Here is a 12245-nt window from a genome sequence, read left to right as displayed (position 1 = left end):
ACCACACTTGTTTAAGCCCAGAGCATATAAATTTCCTTTATAAGAAAATTACTTCAAAATAAATGAATAAGAGACATAAGCCAGTTCCAAGTTTTAAACTTTTTGCTTAAATTTTAAAACCTGGTTGTATATCCTATCCTTTCAGCAATGTAAATTCAATAGCCACAAAATCATTTAAGCAGCTATTGTTAACTACAACGACTCCTCATGACATATTGCTATTTATGTACATCTGTGGTGCATTGCTCAACTCTCATCAGAGAGGCTTCTTCTTACAGTGGGTGGTGATTAACACAGAGAGCCCCAGCTGGGCAGTGGACAGAGACTCAGAGACTTTGGCATGCTAAGCCTTGAATGGGATGTCTTCATCAACCCTGCCCCCTCCAAGGCTCAGGGATCTATGTGGGCAAGGAAGAGGAAAGATTGTGAGAGCCAGAGATGGCTAACAATTTTTAAGAGATAGCATCACCCAGACACAATGGAGTCAATGTAAGTACATATAAACTCACAGAGTCTTTGAGTATACATTTATAATACCTGCACAAGCTTACGCCAAACCAAATTCCAGCATGGGAAAATAGGCACTTCACAAATAATAGCTTCTTTTTTTTTCTTCCTCTCTCTCACATGATTTCACTCCCAGAATGCTTGTGTTTACAACTGAAATATACATTACCTCTCTCTTGTATCTTTTCCTAATAGTCACAACTGCTTTATATTGCTTCTAGAACCTGGCTTTACCAAACTGGAGTCCCCTATCTACTAACAGGATAGATTATAGAACGAGTAAAGCAAACTTTAAAGTGAGTTTTTCATCTGTGCTTGGCACACAACAGCAGAAGAGATAATTCTCATGCAAAGATGATACCCTCTGGCCACTGGGTGAATATGCTGTATCAAGTACACCAGAGAACTTTACCTTCCCAAACATTTTCTGTCAATATTTTCAATGTATTTCTCTTTGAATATGAATAGCAGAAAGAAAGAAAGAAAGAAAGAAAGAAAGAAAGAAAGAAAGAAAGAAAGAAAGAAAGAAAGGAAGGAAGGAAGGAAGGAAGGAAGGAAGGAANGAAAGAAAGAAAGAAAGAAAGAAAGAAAGGAAGGAAGGAAGGAAGGAAGGAAGGAAGGAAGGAAGGAAGGAAGGAAGGAAGAAAGAAAGAAAGAAAGGAAGAGAAAAAGGACTGACTTAAAAGGATATGACTTGAGTATTCTACAGCAGGGGGTTGTTTAAATATATGACTATCTATTCATTTATTTGTTTGTGTGTATGCGTGTTGGGGAAAGCAATGGATATCTGCGTGTGTGAGTGAGCATGTCTATGTGTATAACATGAAGTCCAGAAATGACCATCATGTGTCCTCTTAATTTTTTTCTGTCTATTCCTTGAAAGGAAACACTCTCCCTGAACTTGGGGCTCTGTTCTTTCAGCTAGATTAGAAACAAGAACTTCCTAAGCATCCTTGCTATTCACTACCCTTGGAGATGGGGTTACTGGTGTTTTATGCTGCTAAGATATAAATTCCATCCCTCTTATCTGTAGAGAAAGCTCTCTTAACTGCTGAACCAATTCTCCAGCCCCAGATTAACAGGATTTCTAAATGTTTTAGTTGATGCATTGCTTTTTGATCTTTTGGGTGGGAGGGAGTGTTCAGCTGTAAATGTCTGTTCTTGTCTTAACTTTACATATAGTAGTTTAACAATTTTTAAAAAAAGATTTATTTATTGTATGTAAGTACACTGTAGCGGTCTTCAGACACCCCAGAAGAGGTCATCAGATCTCATTACAGATGGTTGTGAGCAACCATGTGGTTGCTGGGGTGCAAACTCAGAGCCTTTGGGAGAGCAGTCAGTGCTCCTAACTGCTGAGCCATCTCTCCAGCCTAGTAGTTTAACAATTAATGAATGATTTGAAACCTAATTTCTACAATAGATGGCCAGTCATAGGAACATCTTTAACTGACTTCTGATAGGAAATTTTCTAACAATAGGTTAGTCAGGATTTATAAGTAATCCAAGGAGCACTATATGATCTACTTAACTTCCTGACAACAAAGTGTTACTGTTTAGGAGTCTTCCTGTGTTAATTTTCTCTGCTAATTAAAGAGTTAAAAGGCAGAAAAAATTGAATACATCGTGGGTAGCAGAAGGCAACAAACATCATTAAAGAAGCATGTGAATGCACACACAGAGACAGAGACAGAAAGAGAGAGAGAAAGAGACAGACAGATAGACAGACAGAGACAGAGTCAGAGACAGAGGATGAGCAAAGCACCCAAAGAGAAATACTCCCTTTGGGGCAGAGAGGAGACAAGTTCATATTTTGCCTGGAAGGCTAAGAGTTTTAAGTGGTTTTGATGGTTTAGGATGCAACTTCTTCCCCTAATTTAGTGTTAACTTAAACAAAGAAACTGATGCTGATAGACCCATAGCTCTAGGTAAACATGCTCAGATCTGGCTTTAAATATATCTGACCAGCCTAGACTGGTGAGCTGCAAGGTTGTCCTTATGATGGAAGAAAAACTCTGCCAGGCCTTTGTCTCTGCTTAGTAGGGTGCAGTAGGGTGAGGAAGAGGCCTGAGTTTACTGCCTTGATTTTCTGTCTATATTCCCTTTCTCTATTCTATCTGCCTCTCCGGGATAAACAAGCTCCTTGTCCAGCAGAAGTTGCATTTTATCTTCTGATACTTGATAGCCCTCTCTAATCCTGGCTGTAATAAGGTTGTATTTTTGAAACAAGCATCATAAGTACATAGAAGAAAATTGTCCATATATTGAATTAAAGTAGACTCAAGAAAATTGTAGGTCTTGAAAGTCAGCTTTTAAGATTTGAGAAAGTATATGGGATTTTCAGTCTATCTTGCAGCCACCACATTTCCACAATTAGGGTGACTAATCTTATCCTTCAAGTGTCTGTTGAGGATGTTTCCCAGAATTTCTCTGTATTTGGGAAGTAAAATTTAATTTGCCCCTCCAAGGTTCTTTTCTGAGTCTTAATATTAGCATCTCTGGTTGTTTTTAATGACAACCTACTTTTCCGCAACATTAGGTTTCCTCTCAAAGAGCACTTGTGGGGGAAAATTACCTGGAAAAAAACATCAATTCAAATACTTGCAAGTTCAATTGGCAGTATTATCAAACACAAAATCAAAAGTAATGGTTGCCTTCCAAACACTTCTCCCTTCCTTGGGTCTTTCACATCTACATCACAGCTCCCCACATGTATGGATAAGGGGACAGGGCATAAGAAGAGAAAGAAAGAATGTAAAAGCCAGAATATCAGGAAGTCTTCTGTGACACAATCTCCTAGAAATGGCTGCATAAACAAAACCCTAAACACTTTTTGCAGGTGTAGGCTTCTTTTCAGCCTCGGCATCTAAATAAAGACAGAGGTATACTGACAATAGCATAATATACAAGGGGGGCAGGGGAGCCCTTGAAATAGTGAAATTTACATGATCTAGAAGCTTTAAGGTGGTCTCTTTGAAGGAAACTCAGCTCACAAGAAGAGGACTAAGAAATAATAGAATTCTGATATCTTAAAATTGATAAATCTGCCTGGAAGAGAGAAATTGGTTCAAACCAATTTATACTAAATAAAATAGACAGGAATGGTAGCTATAGTAATTTAGGAGTTATGTGTGCCATTTACTGCTCTAGGAATTAAAAAGTTTTCTAGATCTAACTGTACCTCAAACATGGGGTCCTTTTTACAGGTTTTTGGTCTCATTGAAAAGAATTTAAAAGCAGACTCAGAAGGATCTTGAAGATAATTTTATTGGTGTTTGAGAAAAAAACCACCAGTGTAGACAACCTGACTTTCCTGCCAGTTGCTAGAAAGAGAAAGCTGAAAGAAAGAGAGTTCTGGTTTCTTTGTTAGAAGTCAAGACAGCAGGTAGGCACAGCAGTAGACATCAGCTAGCAACTGCCTGAAGTGGAGGTTGTCTTCCAAGAATGAGAAGACCCACTGTCAGGGCAGTAGGTTTTCAGTTTCACTGTTGTCTTAAGAGAGATGGAATGAAGGAGAAAGGAGAAAATTATACTTTTGGAGTTGTTAGGCAGGTTTAGTAGTTAATCTGTAAGTGGCTTTATTGAGGCAGCTGCTGCAGGGTAGTAACTTAAGTGAGAGGACATTTATTTTATCAGTCTTCAGGTGCATATTGTTTCTAGCCATCTTCTGGCTTTAGGTTGGTATTCTTCAAACTGTAAAACATGCTTTTGTTTTGTTTTGTTTTGTTTTGTTTTGTTTTGTTTTGTTTTGTTTTGTTTTGTTTTTATCACAAGTCTCTCACAGTGTCTGGGTAAGCCCCCAAGAGCAACATCTCAAGGATATTATTCTACCACTAACTGAGTAAGTTCTCTGTCTCAGAGGTCACTGATATATTGGTACTCATATTTCTCAAGTCGTGTCTAGAAAGTAGATGGTTAAAGATGAACCTTTATCCCCTTTCCTCCCACCAAGTGTATACTAATTGCCTTTGAAATTCAGATATTCATGTTGCAATAAATGAGTACATTTGTGTATATGTAATGATAATGTTGGATCTGAGATGATCCACTCAGCATCTTCCCTTTTGTGCACATGAAAGGGAAGCCAACTCATCAATGTCTGACTTCATTTTCTGCTGCACCTCCTCACTCATTATCCTGCCATGAGTTAGAAGTTGACATTAAAATTTTCTTATCAAGATAAGCCTACTCTTTCCCTTATAACCCTCTTTCTAGTATTGCATCCACAACTATTTATGCCCACGTGAGTTACTTCTTTCCTTTGTTCAGTTTTATGCTCAATGTAACTACATCACTCAGGCTTCCATAGCTATATTATCTGAAGCATCACCTGCTAGGTCTCTAGCCTTTATTTTCTGTATCTTTATAGTAATGATCTCCATCTTACATTTGTAGATCTTTGCTTACTGTCTATATTCCCAACCAAGGAGTTAAGACCCCTAACAGTTGTTTTTAAGCAGTTTATTTTTGATATATCTAGAGATCTTCAAATCATAATCTGTCATTCATTATCAGATAAATGAATATATTCAAACATGTTGGACACTCTAAAAAGGACATTCAAATGTTATTTTATTATTAATAATTGGGGTAGAAATTTTTCTCTTTATGTAATTCAAATTAGCTTATAACTCTTGAATATCCTGCCTCAGCTTTCTGCGAGTGGGGATTACCAATGTGTATCATCATGATAAGCTTCTAGTAATGAAATAAATATTCGAGTCAAATGCTACTATATATAATTTTGTGCATTGTATGAATTTATGTCTAAAGACAGTTTCATATTTTCATTTGTTTATTTGGTCTGCCAAGGATACATGTGCAGGACACAGCTAGGGACATGGAAGACTGAGTACGGTGTCACAGATATCACCCTTCCTTTTCTAAAATACATCTGGAATATTATCTCGCATGATAAAAAGAATAATAAGCAGTTCTCTTGAGTATAATTTGTACCATAATCATCTCAAGAAAACAAGAAAGCAAGTGTTCATACAGATATTTCACTGGGTAGATTCTTCCTGGGAACTTCTACACTGCCGAACTTTAGAGATCAGGCCAGACTAGAACTAAGCACATTTTAAGGCATTGTTACATATCAGATTGAAGTTCCCTGACAAGTGGATAGCAATGTATATCCAGCTAATTCTTCTACTAGTGGGAAATTAGAAAATGTCATATAAGTTCTGGTGTGACAGATAGGGAATGAAAGGCATGAGATCTTTTCAATTCAAATAACAATCAAACCACAGCTTGGTGGCCATGTTTCATTGTCTCTTCCTTGTAAACTGCTTGTGTAAATGTCTTCACTAGAACTCACAGCTAAATGGTTAAAGATTGAAATATTCTTAGATGAATATTACCCATTCCAAGAAGAAGAAAAGCTTGTGAATACATTCTTATAATTGTGATGATTGTCATTAATTTACTAGGTTAGCCTTCTCTGGGAAGCTGTCAAGACAACCTAAAGAACACAAATGGTGGGAACTTACTTCAGATATAGAAAAGTATGAGTTTCTAGGACTTTTTCCAAGGCCAACACATTCTTAGAAAGAAAAATGAAAACCAAGAGAGTAGAATTACTTGTAAAATATGTCATAGTAAAATTGAAACTAGCTTAGTGCCTATGTAGCCCAATGCCATTAATTTCAGTTGGAGAATAATAAAAAGACTTTCCTGAATTATGAAACAAACTTACTTCAGTCCTCAATGTTTAGTTTTCTTCTCTGATTACACACAAAGTTCCTACAGGGAGGCCAGAAAATGTATTTTTATCTATAGTCACATAATTATTATTATAGAAAATTTAAAATGATCCAAAAATGAAGCAATCTTCTAGAACTAATAAACAATTATAGAAAGTATGTAGGATAAAAGTTAAAACACACATACTTTCTTCCTTAGATGTCAGCAACAATAAGCATAACTTTAAAACTCAGTATCATTTTACATTAGCACATCAAAAAAATGGGATAAAGAGTGAAGTTTAAAACATGTAGAAGATTTAAATGAAAGAAACTAAGTTATAATAAAGTAAAACAAGAAAGAGATAAATGCATGAAAAGTATCTCATGTTCATGCTAGAAAGATTCAGCATTATTATGATGTCAAATCTCCCCTACTTGATCTACAGATTCAAGGCAATCTCAATAAAAACTCACAGAACCAATTCTAGTAATTTTAAAGCATGGTAAAAGAACAGAATGTCCAGTACAATATTGAAAGAGAATAAAATAGTTGAAGCACTTTAATTACTGAACTTATAGGTTTCTAATAAAGCTACAGTAATCAAAGCACTGTGTTGTTGGGCACAGAATAGAAAGCTGGGTCAGTAGAACAGAACAGGAAGCTCAAACTCTAGGCAAGTGATCACTGGCACAGGTATTATGGAGGAAAAACAACTTTGCAATAAACACTGCTTAGGATGTCATACATCCATATGTGAAAAAAAAATATGGAGTTAGACACAGATCTCTGTCCTTTACAGAGATCACTTGAAAGTTGATCGTGGTTCTTAGTGTGGGACACAAAGTTCTAAAACCCACAGAAGACAAGATAAGCGAAATCCTAGAAGATCTGAAACATGGCAATGGCTCATTATCGACCATATGAGAGGCACAATTGACAAAAGAAAGGTTTTAATCCTGACTTCACTGAAATTGCAAATGTCTGTTCTGTTAAACACTGTATGAAGAATGAGGTGGCACCAATTAGAATAAAAACATCATTGAAGGCATATCTGATAAAAGATTCTTACCCAACATACATAAAGAATTTTAAAACCCAACAAGAAGAGACCAAATTACCCATTTCAAACATGCAAAAGAATTGAACAGGATCCTAATCTATGCAGATAGAGAGAGAATAATTGACCATATAAATATGAATAAATAGCCCACTAAGTTACCTCAGTGTAAACCCTGCTTGCCCTGGAGATTGTTATAACACAAGATGCAAGAAAGGCCCTCTATAGAAAATGTAAACGCTCTCCTCTCGGAGGCATTGCTTGGTCATTTCCAAATCACCTCTCCTCGCATAGACACAGAGAGGCACTGAGGAAAATTTTCATGGTGAGTGAAATGACAGAAGTCCGGTGGAACTCTTCCTCTACAGCTTACTTATGCTCAGAATCCTAGAGGCACATTTACTCGCCAACTCTGCCAGTCTTTACTATTTTTTATTAGATATTTTCTTTATTTACATTTCAAATGTTATCCCCTTTCCTAGTTTCCTCTCTGAAAACCCTCTATCTATCCCCTCCCCGTGCTCATCAACCCACCCACTCCCACTTCCAGGCCTCGGCATTTCCCTATACTGGGGCATATAACTTTACAGGACCAAGGTCCTCTCCTCCCATTGATGAGTGACTAGGCCATCCTCTACTACATATGCAGCTGGAGCCATGAATCCCACCATGTGTTTTCTTTGATTGGTGATTTAGTCCCAGGGATTTCTGGGGGTACTGGTTAGTTCATATTGTTGTTCCTCCTATGGGGCTGCAAACCCCTTCAGTTCGTTGGGTACTTTCTTTAGCTCCTTCATTGGGGACCCTGTTCTGCCAATCTTTAAACTGAATAATACAGTACATTAAAAACTACAGGTGCTAGTTAATACTGGAAGGATAAAAACATAAACTGTATGGGAGTGTTAGTTACCATATTTGATGCTTTTCTTTGAGGATTATGCTCATCCCAAAACGCATAAGGTACCAATAAGAAGGGTGGTGCCCAGTATAAGGTGCCTGCCTGCTCACTGTGAGTTAGAAAGGTCTTATAGACTCCCAAAAATACACAGGCTAACAGCATTGTTCTTGATTTCCCACTGGAACTTAATGGTATCATCCTATTATTGAAGATGCCACAAACTTTGATCACAGTCCATGGAAAAATCAATGTGGTATTGACCAAGAAGTTTGCTCCCAACTGGCTAGCTTTCATAGTCTGGAAGGTGCTTATGGAAGCTGCTGGGGTATAAGAAATCATCAATAGTCTTACCTGTCTACTGATCTCATGAACTTCAATAATGCCTAGCATGGTAATTTAAGCCAATTAGTTCAATAGTGTACATTCCAAGACAACTGTGTGCATGAACTCACAGGTCTGTGCTTGTCTGCGCAAAACCTGAATAAGGTGAAGCTAATGTATATTCTAGAATGGAGTGAGGAGAATTTCATGATCTCACACACTTAACTAATGCACTATAGATAGTTGATGGCTTTGGGGGATGGGAGAATCCATTTTTATTAAAGATGTAGCTCCTGGTTGTTCAACATGTTTCCAGTACATAGCACCATATTCAGAAGCATATGGGCAGCACAAATTGGAATTGGTTCCTTATTTAAAAAAAAAAATATGGGGGCTGGAGAGATGGCGCAGTGATTAACAGCACTGACTGCTCTTCCAAAGGTCCGGGGTTCAAATCCCAGCAACCACATGGTGGCTCACAACCATCCGTAATATCTGATGCTCTCTTCTGGAGGGTCTGAAGACAGTTACAGTGCATTTACATATAATAAATAAATAAATCTTTTAAAATTTTTGAAAGGATATGAATACTGAAAGAGGCTTAGTATGGTAGGGGTGGCTCTGAGATGAGCTGATCAAGGTGGTGAGTGTGATCAAGATACACTGTATGCAATTCTGAAAGAACTGTTGAAAATGAAAAGGCAATCATTTTTACATTGTTCTAAGTGTACAGAAGTCCCGTGGTAAGTAGCTCGTTGCAGCAGGAGCACTTCTGCCTTTGCAGAATCTTCTCTTTCTATGCAACCGTCTTCAGGTTTGAGCTGCTGCACTCTCAGGAGATCATAACCTACCTATATCATCATGTTACCCTTTACCCCTTCCTAGATAAGCATGGAAGGTGGGTAAGATAGAGAACATAGAAAGAAAGGGAAAGGGGGAGTGTGGGAAGCGGTGCGGCCAGCGGGTGCGGCCGCATGGGCCAAGATGTTTACTGCCTTATCTGAGCATGCCCGGTGAGGCTGCATGCGTGGGCTGCCCACCTGGCTGGACTCTCCGTCGTGATTTGGACCTGTCAGCCTATTTGTGACCGACCTGAACTCGTGCCTGGAGCGTGTGTGAATTCTGATTGGATGAGGTGGGGTGGAGCTAGATGAGGTCATTCAGCGTGAGTTATAGGAGGTTTTGTTGTTTAGCCCTGTCCCTAAGTAGAAGCCAGTTATATTAAGAGAAACTGTTGTAAGGGGAGTTGTTGTAAGAAAAGATGCAAGAAGGAAAACAAGTAAGGAAGCTGTTTCATGAACCGGACTTGGTGTCCATGTCGTTCGTTTCTCTCTGGCTCGAAGGACCTGTAGCAGGAGAGAAAGGGAAAGCAGGAAAAGAGAGAGAGAGAGAGAGAGAGAGAGAGAGAGAGAGAGAGAGAGAGAGAGAGAGAGAGAGAGAGAGAGAGAGAATAAAAGGTTCGCCAAACAGTTTGAGAACTGCTTACCACCATTTCCACCCCATCTCATGGGCCGTGATAGAGTCACATGAACACTCCTTGTTTCAAAGTAGACTTAACTTTTTATCTGTGTGTATGTTTTAGCTTAGTTTGTTGTTTTTTTAAGCCACCATACTGCCCATCTGAGATTAACTTCCCATCATTAGTGGAGAGGAGTAGAAGAGTCAAGAGGAAAGCTAGTGTAGGTTATTTCTATCACAGGGACAAGATGTCCCAGATTCTCACAAGTATAGCTTTTTCAAAAGGAAAAAAGTATGAAGATAGAGGGACAGTAGATCTCTCTCTCTCTCTCTCTCTCTCTCTCTCTCTCTCTCTCTCTCTTCCCTTAAAGATAAATGTTCCATGCAATTATGTTCATAGTGAATCACTCTAATTTCAGCTTCACTATTCAGTTGAGTGGCAGGACAATTTATGCTTCTCTTGATTCTCTTCCCCCAGTAAAACATCTGGCTACATACTAGAATTTTCATTAGCAGAGCACAGGGAGCTTGCAGGATCATTCATTTCCAAGTCTTTTTCTGGCAAGTCCATGGATAAAATAACCTCCTCTTTAATATGAATCTGATACTGTTTTCCTGGCAGAAGAATTACATTCAACTGGAATAAATGAAGGTTTGTTTTTTGAATAGAGGGACCCTTTGCCAACATGATGAGGGAAAACGTGGGGAGGGTACATGTTGTGCTGTTAGAGGATGATATATTGTTATTTTCAAAGCTCTGAAGAGAGGGAGACTCAGCCTTGTCAGCCTTGATTTATGTTCGTCCATTCTGTGATTCAATAGGAAGGTCAGGTGAGCATTACTGAATGTTTGTTGTGCATTTTTCTACAGAGCAAAATGGAGAGCAGCCCCACCCTTCCTCGCCTTGTCCTCATCGCCACTATAAAGAGCAGAGATTTTGGAGGTATGGGTAATGAATGCATACGATTCTGACACAAATCAGTTCTCGTATCTGTCTCCATGCACCCGAACACAAGAGGGCTTTGCACAAACCTAGGAGTCTTTGAGAACAGATTATTAACAGAGAGGTACCAAAAGTTTCAAAATTATGTTTGAATGTTTATATGGCAGCTAAATTTTGAACACAATTAAATTTACTCCTTAAGGAATTTTCCCTATAAATATGTTAATCTTATAGTCACCTATTTAAAAGGGACTGTAAAGTTGTATCTTAAAATGATAAGGCATAAAACATACCTGGACAAATTACATATGAAATTTATGAATTGTATTTTGATGTTTACTTGGGATAAAATGGCAGTTTTGACTTTCATGTCACCAAATTTGTATTTCACCTTTGTGGTGCTTCGATTTTACAACCTGATTATGAAGATCTACTCTGTTGCACATTTCAGATAAATGGGCCATTCACAGAAAGATACCTTACACTGACCTCTCTCTGTTTTACCCGAACTGCTTAGCTAGACTTCCAAATATATTTGAAAACAATTACTATTTCCTCCTATTGTGCACTACTGTTCTTTCAGATTCTCTTTCATGTGCTTTGTAGAATTTTTATACAGTGTTTTTATAGTTAAATTTCTTTATATTTCTGCCTCACATTTTTATGCTATATTACAAGTATGACTATTATTGAATTTATTTGGATTTTTGTATACCTCCTGTAACTCCAGATCTGGAGATCTGATGCCTTCTTCTGACCCCTGTAGGAACACCCCCACACATGACATACATTTCATAGACACATACATACAAATAGATACATATAACAAAATAGATCTTAGAAAAGAACTCACTAAAAAAATTCAGACTACACCTTGGGTATTTCATTTGGAAAAACTGTGCTTTTTCACATGCTTTTGATAATTTAGATTTTCATTATTATTCCCTTCTATTGGTAAATTATTCTTTCCTGGGAATATTTCTAAATTCATTTACTAGTATTTATTACAGTTCTTATAATGAGGCATGATGCATTTTCTCTCTGAATTACAGGTTGATCTGATACTTCATAGATATAATTCTCTTTCACCTTCCCTCCAAAATGTACTGATCCAAATGTTCCATGCTCCCAGGCATTCTATGTGCTTCCATAACTTTTCCTTTATGCTTTAAGTCTGAGCATTTTATGTTGACCTTTATCTCATTCAATCTTATCGCCAATGTGCATCATTGTCTAACTTCTACGAGTATATCAGTTTAGAATAGGTTTCAGGTCTCTCATTAAAATGTCATTTATAGACTAGTTTATCAACATGTGAGTATGTGTATGTTTTGTGTGTGTGTGTGTGTGTGTGTGTGTGTGTGTGTGTGTGT

Source organism: Mus caroli, chromosome 8, assembly GCF_900094665.2.
Source record: "Mus caroli chromosome 8, CAROLI_EIJ_v1.1, whole genome shotgun sequence".
In the NCBI taxonomy this organism is placed as follows: domain Eukaryota; kingdom Metazoa; phylum Chordata; class Mammalia; order Rodentia; family Muridae; genus Mus; species Mus caroli.
The sequence above is the reverse complement of the archived record's forward strand: the minus strand, read 5'-3'. Positions refer to the sequence as shown.